This window comes from Dermacentor albipictus, chromosome 4 (assembly GCF_038994185.2).
Source record: "Dermacentor albipictus isolate Rhodes 1998 colony chromosome 4, USDA_Dalb.pri_finalv2, whole genome shotgun sequence".
NCBI lineage: Eukaryota > Metazoa > Arthropoda > Arachnida > Ixodida > Ixodidae > Dermacentor > Dermacentor albipictus.
Window position 1 is genome coordinate 60,398,519 of NC_091824.1, and position 13,475 is coordinate 60,411,993.

A 13,475-nucleotide genomic window follows, 5' to 3' on the forward strand; every position below is an offset into this window, starting at 1 on the left:
GTAGTATAGGCACCAATGTTCATCAGAATGTAGAGGCTGCTGTTTGGGGTTGTTTTTGTGTGCGTGTGTGTGCGTGTGTGTGTGTGTGTGTGCGTGTGCGTGCGTGTGTGCGTGCGCGCGCGTGAGCGTTTCATACAATCTCTGGTCGTCAGTTCTTATAGCTCTCAGTTCATAAAGAGCCACTGATGCATATAAAGGCTGCTACTGTGTCTAACTGTTTCTTTCTTTTTTTTTTGTCTGTTCGAGCAGGGAGGCTTTTGCTCCTGAAAGTTCTCGACGGTGTTTCGAAGAAGACGCGTCCGAGGCAAAGCTTATGATTTTAAGCAGGTCGAAAGACGTATATTTTCATCCCATCTGCATTTTGCCGAATATCAATAAGAACCCCGCCGAAACCATTAAGGTATTGCGTGCTGCGTCCTGCCTGGTTGGTTTTGCTTTCGTGTCTACGTATTCTCGCACAGCGGGCTATGGGACGAATGGAGTTTGATATGTTTTCACGAGGAAGGCGCTGGGCGCATGAATCACATTCAAAACTCACCCAGGCAGAAACCGTTTCTCCACCACCGAGGTGCACTCTTCAAAGCGCCGCTCAAGCGTATTGTGATCGCTGTTTAAAGAATTGTCCCGTGATTCGTTCAAACACGATTTGTTCGGCGCGATACTTTTTTTTTTGCATACGCAGTCGCATCGTAATGGATTTGTACGGGAGCGCGTGTGTTTAGGAAGGCGCGTCGCATGGCGGCGAACGGCAATCTTTACACACGCCAATGGTGAAGCAGAATGCGCTCTGGAGGCAGCATAATGGCCCCAACTTTGCGCGTGATTTCGGGGTATACGCGCGGGCCAACCTTACAGAATAAGAGGGGTATACATCTAATGGCTTTGCGTGCGGATGCGAAGAAACTATAGGCGACCATCGAGTGCATTTCTCTTGATTTCGTGCTGCTGCGCTTCTTCCCTCATCTCTTGCTTTCAGATGCAGGGGGGCCGAGTGGTGCAGTGCTCCGAAAGCTTGATGCGCATTCAAGCGCTGCGCGATGCATGGCGCATCTGCAATACCCTTGAAAGGCGCCGGATCGCGAGGAAATACGCGCTTTTTATCTTGTTCTGCTCATCCTTTGCTGCAGTTTTCCGGCCTGTGAACAGCCGTTCCTTCCAGAAACAAAGGAACCGTTTCTCAAAGGACAGCGAATGGACGAATGAAAAAAAAACCGACGCTGCTTTGAGCCGACACTCAATTAAATTGCGGGGCTTAACGTCCCTAAATCTGCGCACGAGGCATGCAGTAAATCGAGGGCTCCGGATCAATTTTGACTCCCTGGAGTTCTTAACGTGAACCCGAAGTGCTGCACACGAGCGTTTTCTTTTCTTTTTTTTGCATTTTGGTCCCACCGCAATGAGTCTGTCGTAGACGGCACTCGAACCCGCGACAGCATCCCCAGCAGTTCAACATTATAGCCGCTGAGCCACCCTAAGGGATGTTATCCAGCACGGTTAAGGCAGGATTAACTAGGCGAAACTTAGGAGTCCGCTTCGACCGCTGGGCCACCACTTTACTACAGAGCTACTGGGCCAAGGCTACCGCCTTGGCCCAGTCTTCTCAAGTTATTCTTGAGAAGATATGGCAACTTGGCATTGTGAGAAAACCCTGCAAAAGTCTAAAGTTTTCAGCATTGCCATTTGTTCGGCGCGTTGGTAAACTGATTTGGAAAGTATATTTAGCGCCAGCGAACAAGGAACACAGAAAAGAGCCACAGAAGGAACACAGAAAAGAGCCCGATGTAATACAAATAAATTTCATCATTGTCATTTGTTGGGCGCGTTGGTAAACTGACTTGGAAAGCATCAAAAGTTTTAGGGCCGCACACACTTCACCGGTCTGTCATGCGACGTCACAAAACGGCGAAAACTCATCCAGACAAAGTGACATTTACGCACTAAATGTGCATTGTTATGCCAAACAAACTGATTACTTTCAATAGTCGGAGAATGTCCCATTCTAAAAGGAATAAAAAATGGCAACCTGCCGATGGCTCTGGTACGGTCTTCTCGGAGCTGCCGGGGAAGAATCGATTTCTATTCTTTATTCAATTTCTGTAGATTCGATTTCTATGTGATGAAACATTTAAGTGGTGATATGACGTTTCAGAGCCCTTTCGGCAGGTAATGAACATTTCTGCGCCAGCTATTCTTTGCTGAGCCTTCATTTTAGCAGCATCTTTAACCTTCCACTGCTAAACCTAAATTATGACGGCTCGTAGGACGCAGAATTTTCATTCAGCACCCTCTATTTTACGATACGGTTTAGAAATTGGTAAGCTATAAATACAAACAAATAAAAAGAAACGAATTGAAACACTCAGTTCACAGATCCGAAATCAGAAACGGATATTGCAGTTCTGTAGACTGCAAATATTAGAGCATCTAAAATAAACATGTTTCCAAATCTGACTTTAAAGTTTACTTGAAGTTGTTGCAATGCTCAAGAGAGAATTGCAAAAGTCCCACAGACAAATTAGTGATACACTTTAAAACCTTGTATAATACGTCAATTATGTGCGCTATAGATGTCTCAATGGGGCCCTTTACACAATTCTTATATTTTTTTTATTACTGTTAATGCTGAGTTACAGAATTGCAAAACACTGTGTTTCAGCTTACATAATTTTCTGCGATGTCCAACTATTTTTTGTAAATATATTGATAGCCTCAATCGAAACTCTACTTCTAGAGTCGGTACATTTCAAGCTTTCTTTTATTTTTATTTTCAATGCTGCGAACCTTATCGCATTCTGTACAGTAAATGCCGAATAATATTGTTGCGGGAAGAAAGCAGGCCCACGAGTGTAAAATAACTTATATTTACAAATGATGGATATAGCGTTCAGGCAACCGCCAGACTTCGTCTTTCTCTAGTCCAATTCAACGTCTTCCTTCACTTCACCGTAACATCACCCTCCCGGTGGGGGAGCTCCGTCCCGGTGCAAGTTAAACAGCCTCACTTATTGGGGGGACATAGGGCTTGAGCCTGGTGACGTGAACAACATCACTGGTTAAGTTGGGAGGTACGGAAGGCTGACCGAGTGGGGCGATCTCGTAGGTCACGTCGGACAGTTGGCGTAAGATTTGGTACGGACCAGAAAAACGGGACAGTAATTTTTCCGACAAGCCGACACGACGTGAAGGCGTCCAGAGAAGGACAAGGGAACCAGGTGAAAAATGGTGGTCTCGGTGCCGAAGGTCGTAGCGTCGCTTTTGAGAAGCTTGCGAGATTGTGAGGCGATGACGGGCGACATCTCGGGCCTGGGCGGCTAAGTCAATAGCATCGCGAGCGCAAGCAGTGCTGGGTGACTGTACTGCGGAAGGTAGCAACGTGTCAAAAGGCAAGGTGGGGTCGCGGCCGTACAAAAGGAAAAATGGTGAAAATCCGGCAGTGTCGTGACGGGACGAGTTGTATGCGAAAGTGACGTATGGTAAAGCGACGTCCCAGTCGCGGTGATCGTTGGAAACGTACATGGCGAGCATTTCAGTGAGTGTGCGGTTGAGTCGCTCGGTGAGGCCGTTCGTTTGAGGGTGGTACGCGGTAGCAATCCGATGTTCTGTAGAACAGGAGCGGAGCAGATCATCAACGACCTTCGATAGAAAGTAGCGGCCGCGATCCGTCAGCAACTGGCGAGGGGCGCCGTGGTGCAGGATGACGTCTTTTAGTAAGAAGTCGGCGACATCTGTAGCGCAGCTGGTTGGCAGGGCTCGTGCGATGGCATATCTAGTGGCATAATCGGTTGCTACAGCAATCCATTTGTTTCCTTTGATGGAAATTGGAAACGGACCAAGGAGGTCGAGGCCCACACGGAAGAAGGGCTCTGTAGGTATATCAATGGGTTGAAGCAAACCAGCGGGAGGCATAGCAGGCGTCTTCCGGCGCTGACACAGGTCGCAAGAAGCGACATAACGGCGCACAGAGCGATAAATGCCAGGCCAGAAGAAGCGGCGCCGCAGGTGGTCGTAAGTACGAGTGACGCCCAGATGTCCAGCAGTAGGAGCGTCATGAAGTTGCTGGAGCACGGTGAGTCGAAGGTGCTTGGGGACGACTAGGAGGAGCTGCGGGCCGTCAGGACGAACGCTACGACGGTATAAAGTTCCATCGCGCAAGGTGAACATCCGAAGGGACGGGTGATTGGGCGAGGAGCTTAGGCGTTCCATAAGTGTTCGAAGAACAGGATCCTTGCGCTGCTCGTCGCCAATGTGGAGGAAGCCGGAGAGGGACAGAATACTGATGTCCGAGTCTGCATCGGTATCGTCCGGTTGATCCACGGGATTGCGGGACAGGCAGTCAGCGTCTTTATGCAGGCGTCCTGACTTATATATAATAGAAAATGTATATTCTTGTAGGCGCAATGCCCAACGTGCAAGTCGTCCAGTTGGGTCCTTCAAAGAGGAGAGCCAGCAGAGGGCGTGATGGTCGGTGACAACGCAGAAGCTCCGACCGAAAAGGTACGGGCGAAATTTCGCGACCGCCCATACGAGCGCGAGACATTCTCTCTCAGTAATGGAGTAATTTCGCTCGGGCGTGGAAAGGCGGCGGCTAGCGTAAGCGATGACACGGTCTTGGCCCTGTTGACGCTGAGCGAGGACAGCGCCGATGCCATGACCGCTCGCGTCAGTTCGTACTTCAGTGGGCGCAGAAGGGTCAAAGTGGGAGAGAATCGGGGAAGTGGTAAGCCGCTCAATCAGGGTAGAGAAGGCTTTCTCCTGTAGCGGTCCCCAAGAGAAAGAGGCGTCTTTCTTAAGAAGGTCAGTGAGAGGGTGAGCGATGTCCGCAAAATTTTTCACAAATCGCCGAAAATAAGAGCATAAGCCCAGAAAACTACGGACATCGTTCGTTGAACAAGGTACAGGAAAATTTCGCACGGCGTGAACTTTCTGTGGATCAGGTTGGATTCCGGCGGCGTTGACGAGATGACCAAGCATGTTAATTTCACGGCGACCGAAATGGCACTTGGAGGAGTTTAGCTGAAGGCCAGCCCTGCGAAACACGGAGAGTATGGTTGTGAGGCGCCGCAGGTGGCTCTCAAAGTTCGGCGAAAACACAATCACATCGTCGAGGTAACACAGGCATGTAGACCACTTCAAGCCGCGCAAGAGAGAGTCCATCATGCGCTCGAATGTAGCTGGCGCATTGCATAATCCAAAGGGCATGACTTTAAATTGGTACAGACCGTCCGGTGTGACAAAGGCGGTTTTCTCGCGGTCCATCTCATCGACGCTAATCTGCCAATAGCCGGAGCGGAGGTCAATTGATGAAAAGTATTGGGATCCGTGAAGGCAGTCAAGAGCGTCATCAATGCGAGGCAAGGGATAAACATCCTTCTTTGTTATCCGGTTGAGGTGACGGTAGTCAACGCAGAAGCGCCACGAGTTATCTTTTTTCTTTACTAAGACAACCGGTGATGCCCACGGGCTACTGGAGGGTTCAATGATGTCCTTGTCGATCATCCTGTCTACTTCTTTCTGTATGATGGCCCTTTCTGTTGCCGAGACACGATATGGCCGCCTATGAATGGGGCTGGCGTCACCGGTGTTGATGCGATGCGTGACAACAGATGTCTGGCCAAGTGGACGGTCGTCCAAATCAAAGATGTCCCGATAGGATGACAGGAGATGACGAAGAGCTGTTGTTTGCTCGGAAGGAAGGTCGGGGGCGATCATCTTAGAAACATCGTCCGCAGGCGTCGAGTACGAAGGAGTGGATGACAAAGGTCCGTTCGTACTGAGGAAGGATTCAGAGGTCAAAAAAGAAATCTGAAATTCTTCCAAAGGAGTGATATGCGCTATGGCGATACCGTGTGGCAAAACATGTGACGAGAACCCAAAATTGAGGATGGGCACGCGAGCGCAGTTTTCGCGGATCCGAATTAAGGTGCTCGGTAGGGCAATATTACGCGACAAAACCACGTCAGTAAGCGGCGACAGGACGTACTCGCCATCAGGTACGGGAGGACAGGGCGTCAGCAGGACATTTGTAGCAGCCTGTGGAGACAGCCTTGCAAATTCAGCAGCACATAAGCGGTGTGGAGCACAAGTGGTTGCGTCGGCAGGAAGCGGCAGGTCCAACTGTACAACACCTGCGGAGCAGTCAATTTGGGCAGAGTGTTTCGAAAGGAAGTCGAGGCCGAGAATTAGGTCGTGTGGGCAGTGTTCAAGGACGATAAATAGAACAACGGTATAATGGCCCCCAATGGTCACACGTGCTGTGCACATTCCAAGGACAGGTGACGTACTCCCATCGGCGACTCGCACGGTGCACGGTACGGCGGGGGTCAGAACCTTTTTGAGCCGGCGGCGGAGAGCAGCGCTCATAACTGAAAGCTGCGCTCCTGTATCAACGAGAGATCTAACAGGAACGCCATCGACTTCAATGTCCAGCAGGTTTCCACATGTAGGCAGGGTCAATAGAGGATTTGTGGGCCGGGTCGGAGTTGCAGCTTCACCTCCGGGAGCTGCACCGCCTAGTTTCCCGAAGCGAAGCGACCGGTTGCAGAAGGGGACGAAGAGCGGTGAACGAGAGGCGAACGGGACCTACGACCTTGCGGAGACGGGGATCGGCTGGATCTTGGTGGAGCACTGTCGGCGTTGATGTTCCTAGTCGGCGTATAGGGCGAGAAAGTGCGATTGTCGGGTACTTGGCTGTAGTGACTCGGAGACGACCACCGAGGAGGCGACGACCAGTGGTTGCGGCAATGACGGGCGATGTGTCCAATACCGGAACAATTAAAACAGATGGGTTTATCATCCGCTGTGCGCCATTCAGCTGGGTTGCGACGGAGTGGTGGAAAGCTTTGCGTCCGGGAGCGAGCGGTCGGAGAAATTTGGTAGGTGTTGGTATGGCGGACTGAGCAGAGAGATGGAATGTCCAAACTTGCTATTTCCTCCCGAACGACCGCTTGTATAAGGGAGATAGCGGGTACGCTTTCCCGACAGTCTGAACGAACGGGAGCCGGGGCCATGGCCTCAAGCTCACGGCGAACGATGCGCGTTATTTCTTCCGGTCCTGCGGGCTGAACGAACCGCGGCGGGTCTTCGCAAGAAGATGTCGCGGCGGTATTGGGCAACCGGTCGAAAGTTTGAGTGACGCGGCGGCCCTTCGCTTGTTCGAAGCGCCGGCACTCCTTAATAATTGCATCCACAGTGGCACAATCCTTACACATCAAGAGATTGAAGGCATCGTCTGCAATACCTTTCAATATATGGCCAATCTTGTCTGCCTCGGTCATGTTGTCATCAGCCTTGCGACAGAGGGCCAGCACATCCTGTATGTACACGACATAGGATTCTGTGGACGTCTGAGCGCGGCACGCAAGTTCTTTTTTAGCTGCCAGCTGACGACCGACAGGTCTGCCGAACAGGTCTCGCATTTTTTCTTTGCAAACATCCCAGCTCGTTAGGTCAGCTTCATGTGTGTCATACCATTGCTTCGCAGTTCCCTTCAGATAAAATATTACGTTTGCAAGCATCATTGTAGGATCCCACCTGTTGTTGTCGCACACTCGCTCGTACATCGTAAGCCAGTCCTCGACGTCGACGTTGTCCGTGCCACAAAATGTTCCCGGGTCCCGTGGGTGAGTGAGGATGACCGTGGGCACGGGCTGCCGAGGCGTTGTCGCTTGTGTCGGTTGATTTGCCATTGTGGCAGCAGGTAGATGACGTCCGCTGCGAAGTTCCGTGGTGTTACCCCGCACCTTCCACCAAAATGTTGCGGGAAGAAAGCAGGCCCACGAGTGTAAAATAACTTATATTTACAAATGATGGATATAGCGTTCAGGCAACCGCCAGACTTCGTCTTTCTCTAGTCCAATTCAACGTCTTCCTTCACTTCACCGTAACAATATTATCTCTCCGCCCCCGTATACTGAGATAGGAGCTCCTGGGGCGAAGTTTCTCTTAATTAAGATTGGAGAGCGTTATACGTTTGCTTTGCGCAATTGCATCTATGCAGTGGGCTGCGAAATTCAAATGGCAGTTCATATACAAACAGCAAGAACGGAAACAGTGTTTGTTCATCATGACTTTATAACGTCCACAGGCCTTAAATCCAATCCATCCCCCCGTCATGGCGCTAAGTGGCACCGGCTGGCACTCCCAGGACTGAATCTAGTACGCATAAATACCTAAGATAGTGGACGTGATAGGGACGTGGGCGTGGCCTGGCCATCTGGACTGTATAGCCTCTTCGACAGTTGTGGAAGGCATAGCAATAGCTTCTGTTCTGCGCAAATTAAAGACTTTGCCTCCGCAGAATGTCGTTGTCCTTACGGACTCAAAGGCCGCGCTGCAAGTACACCGTGGTCTGCCATCCCTCAAGTTCCCACGCTTATCACTAGCCATCGTGAAAGAACTCAACAACAGAGGCTTCAGAGTAAAGTTTCAGTGGATTCCCTCCCACATTGGTATCTCAGGAAACGAAAAAGCTGATGCACTTGCATACGCAGCGCTCTACCATCCTCCCAAAATCAAGGTTCCAAAGAGTAATCAATTGCAAAAATCTGACATTCGAAATCACTTTGCGTCGCTTTGGGTTCCCCCGCATATGCCCTGCGTAACCAAGAGATTGCACCGAGAGGAAGCCTCACTTCTATATCGAATGAGGACAGGGTCTGCTTATACACCGGCCTGGTTATTTAAGACGGGACGAATCAATTCTCCGAACCGTATGGCATGCAACGAGACAGGAGACATTGACGACTTCTTGCGGTCCTGCCAGCAATTTCAAGATGAAAGGGTTGCTCTCCTGAAGACTCTGCAAAAAAAAAAGGACCTTCCGCATGCACGCCTGCAACACCTTATATTTGCCGAGGGATCAGCTATAGTCCGCAAAGAAACTTCACGACTCCTTATCGATTTTCTGAGAGAGACTGGTTTGATGGACATATGGCGAAACCCTTCAGCGCATTGTGTGGGACGCTCGGGCGGAGCTATTGCCGGCCTTGATCGCCAGGCTACACCCTCCTGTTGCTGAAATTCACCACCACCACCACCACCACCTGAGGCCTGTCGCCGAAGCACAACTGGCAGCGGAACGCACGGGTAACGCGTAGGTTGTGGGTTCCTCTCCCACCGGCGAAAAATTATCTTTTTTATCAACCTTAATTTCCTCTTTTCCTCATTATTTTCTATATTTAGATGTCAAACATTGCTGACTGTCCCTATGCTTTTCTTGACTTTATTGCCCGTTGGCTTTGATAGCATTGAGTTCAATACAAAGTGAGTGAAGCCCAAAACCCACATGTTACATAAATTTACCCGTGGTCAATTGTATATTTTCCACTTGAAGCCCCCACCTCTATCTCTTATTCATTTTCCTACTTTTTCTTTAATACCACAGCAAGCCTTAGCGGCTTTGGCGCTGCGCTGCTAACCACAAAGTCGTGGGCGCGTATCACGGCCGCCGGGACTGCATTTAGACTGCGGCCAAATGGTAGAACGCTCATATAGCGATAGATTTATGTGGCCGTTTAGAAACACCAGGTGGTCAAAATTAATCCGGGGTTCCCCACTACGGCATGCCTCATAATCAGATCGTGATTTTGGCACGTAAAACCCCAGCATTCTTTGATTAATATTTATTTATCATTCATAACAAAGGGAACCCGATTAAGCCATCGCAGACTGCCTGAACATAAAGACGAAGAGACGACCACATATACTCACCTGAAGATCTCTGACTCGGGGTGATATCGGGCAACCCTTAATTATGCCTGAACGCTCGTAGGACCCACCAAAGAGGTTGCGTAAAATCGAACTTGGACTTCGCCTGAAAAAGAAAAAAGAAGAAGAATAAAGCAAGAGTGAGAGCTGTACGGCAAGTGATAGATGGAAGCGGACGCTTCTTGTTTCCACCGTCATTTTATGCACGGTGAAAAAAGTCGAAATCATTTTTATCTGTGCAAGCGAACGAGAACCGTCCCGAGATTGAAAAGCTCGGCGACAAACGAAAGAAAGCCCTACCATTCAAAGTAAAAAAAATCCAAGAAAAAAAAAGAAACACTGCCTAAAGGCAATCGTGTACACAAAAGGAGAACCAGCGGAGGAGAGTGCGAAGGGATTCTCGGTTATCTTAGCCGCGCCGAGCTTTCACCGAGCGAGTTCACGTGTTCTTTGTTATTCGTTGCCCGCGTTCTAAAAATAAACCAAAACAAAGAGCTGGAAAGAAAACAAAAAGCAAATGCAGAAAAGAACGAGCAGTGCCGTGACGCTTTCTTCTCTCGCTTTAATTGAAAGCAAGCAAAACGGCCGACCTCTGCGCAATTTCGGTTCCATTTGCTTGCTTTTATTGGCTGATACAGAGCGGGCTGTCGAGTTGTTCTCGTCCGCGGAGAAGTGACACGGTATTCGGCTGCAAAAATTAAAAGTCCTTTACTCTTGAGGCATCATCAGGCACTAAACAGCCTCCGGAGAGCCACCTTCCTTTCGCCCTTTTCTGTCTTTTCTTTTTAATTTTCCTTTTCAGTCGCTTGTTTCGCATCACTATTAAAACTTGTTTTCCCACTGCTCTCCTGGGCTCGCCATTTTTTTTTCGTCCTTTTTCTCTTTTTTTTTTCATTTTTGAACCCTGGGGAACGTTCTCAGCTTCGGGTCCCATCTACACCCCGTGCGAGTCGGTTGCTCCTCCCGGTTTGCACATCGGATCTCCTCCGTTCCTTGCTTTTCGTTGCACTGCCCCCGCATAAAGCTTTTATTTGTTTCTCAGACGCTAACACAGTCGGGAGAGCAAAAAAAAAAAAGAAAGAAAGAAGAAACGAAAAAAGAACCGGCTAGGGTTCATGCAAAGAAAATAAAAAATGCGTGTGTTTTTTTTTTTTGTGATCTGCGCATTGGTTGAAACATTTCTTCTATTTCATTTTTTTTCACTTGAATTAGTATCTTTTTTTTACATTCGGTTTATTGCACTTTGCCTTCGCGCACGCGTTTTCCTCTCAGATACAAAGTAAAATGAAGCAAGTATGCCAATGTATAAACACAGTAAGAGGAAGCGCGTAGCCAGCGTAAGCTTTGATTTGCCTTCGTTTTCGTCGCGTTTTCTTTCTTTCTCCTTCTCTTTATCTGCATCGTTACTTCCCCCTTGCTGCATATACATTTTAACAATTTCTTGTTCACCTTTACTTATTTGCATTCATCCTGCCTGCCTCCTCGCTTCTGAGTAATGCTGTCAAGCACCCTTCCTAGGGGCCTTATAGATGTATGCACACATGCCGGTGTTTATGCATTACTTCGTGCTTTCCAAGGCGGCGTGGTTGGTATGTGTGGGTGTGCGAGTGGGAGAGGAGGGTGCAGTAGACGAGGAGGAGGGAAGGGCGTGGTGCAGGGAGTGACTGCGCAAGAAGAATTAAAAGGAAAAAGAAAAGGTGAAGAGAAAGATAAGAGAGGAGAAAAAAAAAAGCTCGACCCCCCCGTAGCTAAAAGCCCCGATTTTACTTTCCTCCTAGTGTCATTATCTTACGTTTTTTTTTTTCGTCCCTTCTTGCACGCTCAATCCGATACATTTTTTTTTGTTCTTATTATTGAAGAGGCATTTCTTCATTCCTAGCCAGGCGTTTGTCGTTTAATTTGCGCTTGCGAGTTTTGTCTTAGCCTTGCGAGCGCGACCCCAGGCGTCTCGCACGTAGCCGCTGAAAAGGAGAGGACGGCACTGTATCAGCACGCGGCGATGAAAGAAAGGTCAGCCTCTTATAAGACCAGATCGAATGATAGAAAAGCAAAAACGATGCAAGAGGTGGCTCGGGGAGGCTTGAGAAGCCAGAAGCGTTCGCTCCTACAAGACGCCACCCCGAGGAATGGAATAAGGTGAGAAAGGAGAAAAAAAAAGAGAGAGAAAGAAAGAAAGAAAGATAAAATACGCGCGTCAGCGCTGGTCTCGTTCTTGGTAGTTTTCCTCTTTCCGTTCGTTTTAATGTCCTCTTTCTTTCTTCTTTCTTTCCTTCATTCTTTCGTTTTTTTTCCTGCGTTCACTCTTTATTTTCCTAATTTCTTTCACTTATCTATCATTGCTCACCGTCGTAGTTGCGTCCACCCTTCACTGCCCTTCGTCGACATATCAACCTGGGAGATCGATAAGTAGACAGAAGCGATTTGTTTCTTTAGATTATTGCTTATGTCCTGTCGCTTTTCCTTCTTTATGCTTTTTTTTTATTGGTCGCACACACATACACAAAAAAGATCATTAAAGCAACTTTCGATTTGAGCGCTGCTGCGTCAGCGGGGGCAGGCTTTTTCTCCGCCACATCCGGAATCCAGCCGACGGTCGGTGAGCATTGCGAGTACTGAGGAATCACTACTGCCGGCCTATCTGGTTTTACTTCAGTCAGCGGTATTCGTCTTGTTTGCTTTTTTTTTAATTATTATTATTACAGCACGATTGCTGTACGCTATGTTTCATATTCTTCTTTACGATGAACTATGTCCGAGAATTAATTGGTTCCTTGTGCTGTAAAACTGATTTTTTTCCTTCCTTCCTTCCTTCCTGCCTTCCTTCCTTTGTTTGTTTGTTTCTTTCTTTCCACTGTACTGACATATTATGCATATATAAGGTATATGTGCGTCTGACGTGTACTTTTCTACGTGACGGTATGAGCTACACATTAAACAGATATGTACCAGCTAGACCGCATGAGTGCTGTAGTTCATTAAAAAGGAAGTCTCAGGACCACAGTGAGTGCAAAAGAGCGGTACCCCTTCATACACCAAAGGCAGCTTAACAGAAAAAAAATGAAATTAATGGGACTTATTTATAGAAAATTAATATTTTTGGTAAAATAGGCCGGATACTTTCTGTTCATTCGCTAATAGGTCAGTACTGTAACCCCTGTCTAAATATATATATATATATATATAAACTATGGGGTTTTACGCGCCAAAGCCACGATCTGATTATGAGGCACGCCGTAGTAGGGGACTGCGGATTAATTTTGACCCATTATTTTAGGACCATTAAGAACCCCATTCTCTGACCTGCACCTAAATCTAAGTGCATGGGCGTTTTTGCATTTCGCCCCCATCGAACCGCGGCCGCCGTGGCCGGGAATAGATCCCGCGACCTCGTGCTTAGCAGCGCAACACCAAAGGCACTTAAGCAACCACGGCGGGGGACCCCTGTCCCCAAGAATATTTTTCAAGGCTGTTGACAGCGCTTTGGAATCGCATTTGTTCTCTTTCATTTTTTTTTCGCTGCGATAGCAAATACACGGCCACTCAACTCAAGGGGCGTTTCCGCCGTCGCCGCTGCCACCGTTTTCGGCGCACTGCTGTCGTGGCACCGATAGCACGGGCGCTGCCCGGGTGGCCATGGTTAGAAGGTCTCCAGAGATGTGAGCGACGTGTAGTGGGTTTCGCTACCCAGTTTATTGGACGCACAGTAATTCGCATGCCTTTGCCACCAACTTGACCAACTGCACGACCAACCGCTATCCGAAAAAAGAATT

General features: G+C 48.5%; 1 long non-coding RNA gene across 2 annotated transcripts in view; it reads right to left on the bottom strand.

Annotated features, from left to right (window-relative positions):
* Positions 1-13,475, bottom strand: part of LOC135896423 (uncharacterized) — a 657,092-nt gene that overhangs the window by 6,150 nt on the left and 637,467 nt on the right. For both annotated transcript variants that reach the window (XR_011513927.1, XR_011513926.1), the window contains one exon: positions 9,709-9,811. This is a non-coding gene — a long non-coding RNA (uncharacterized lncRNA). The remainder of the gene's footprint in view (positions 1-9,708; positions 9,812-13,475) is intronic.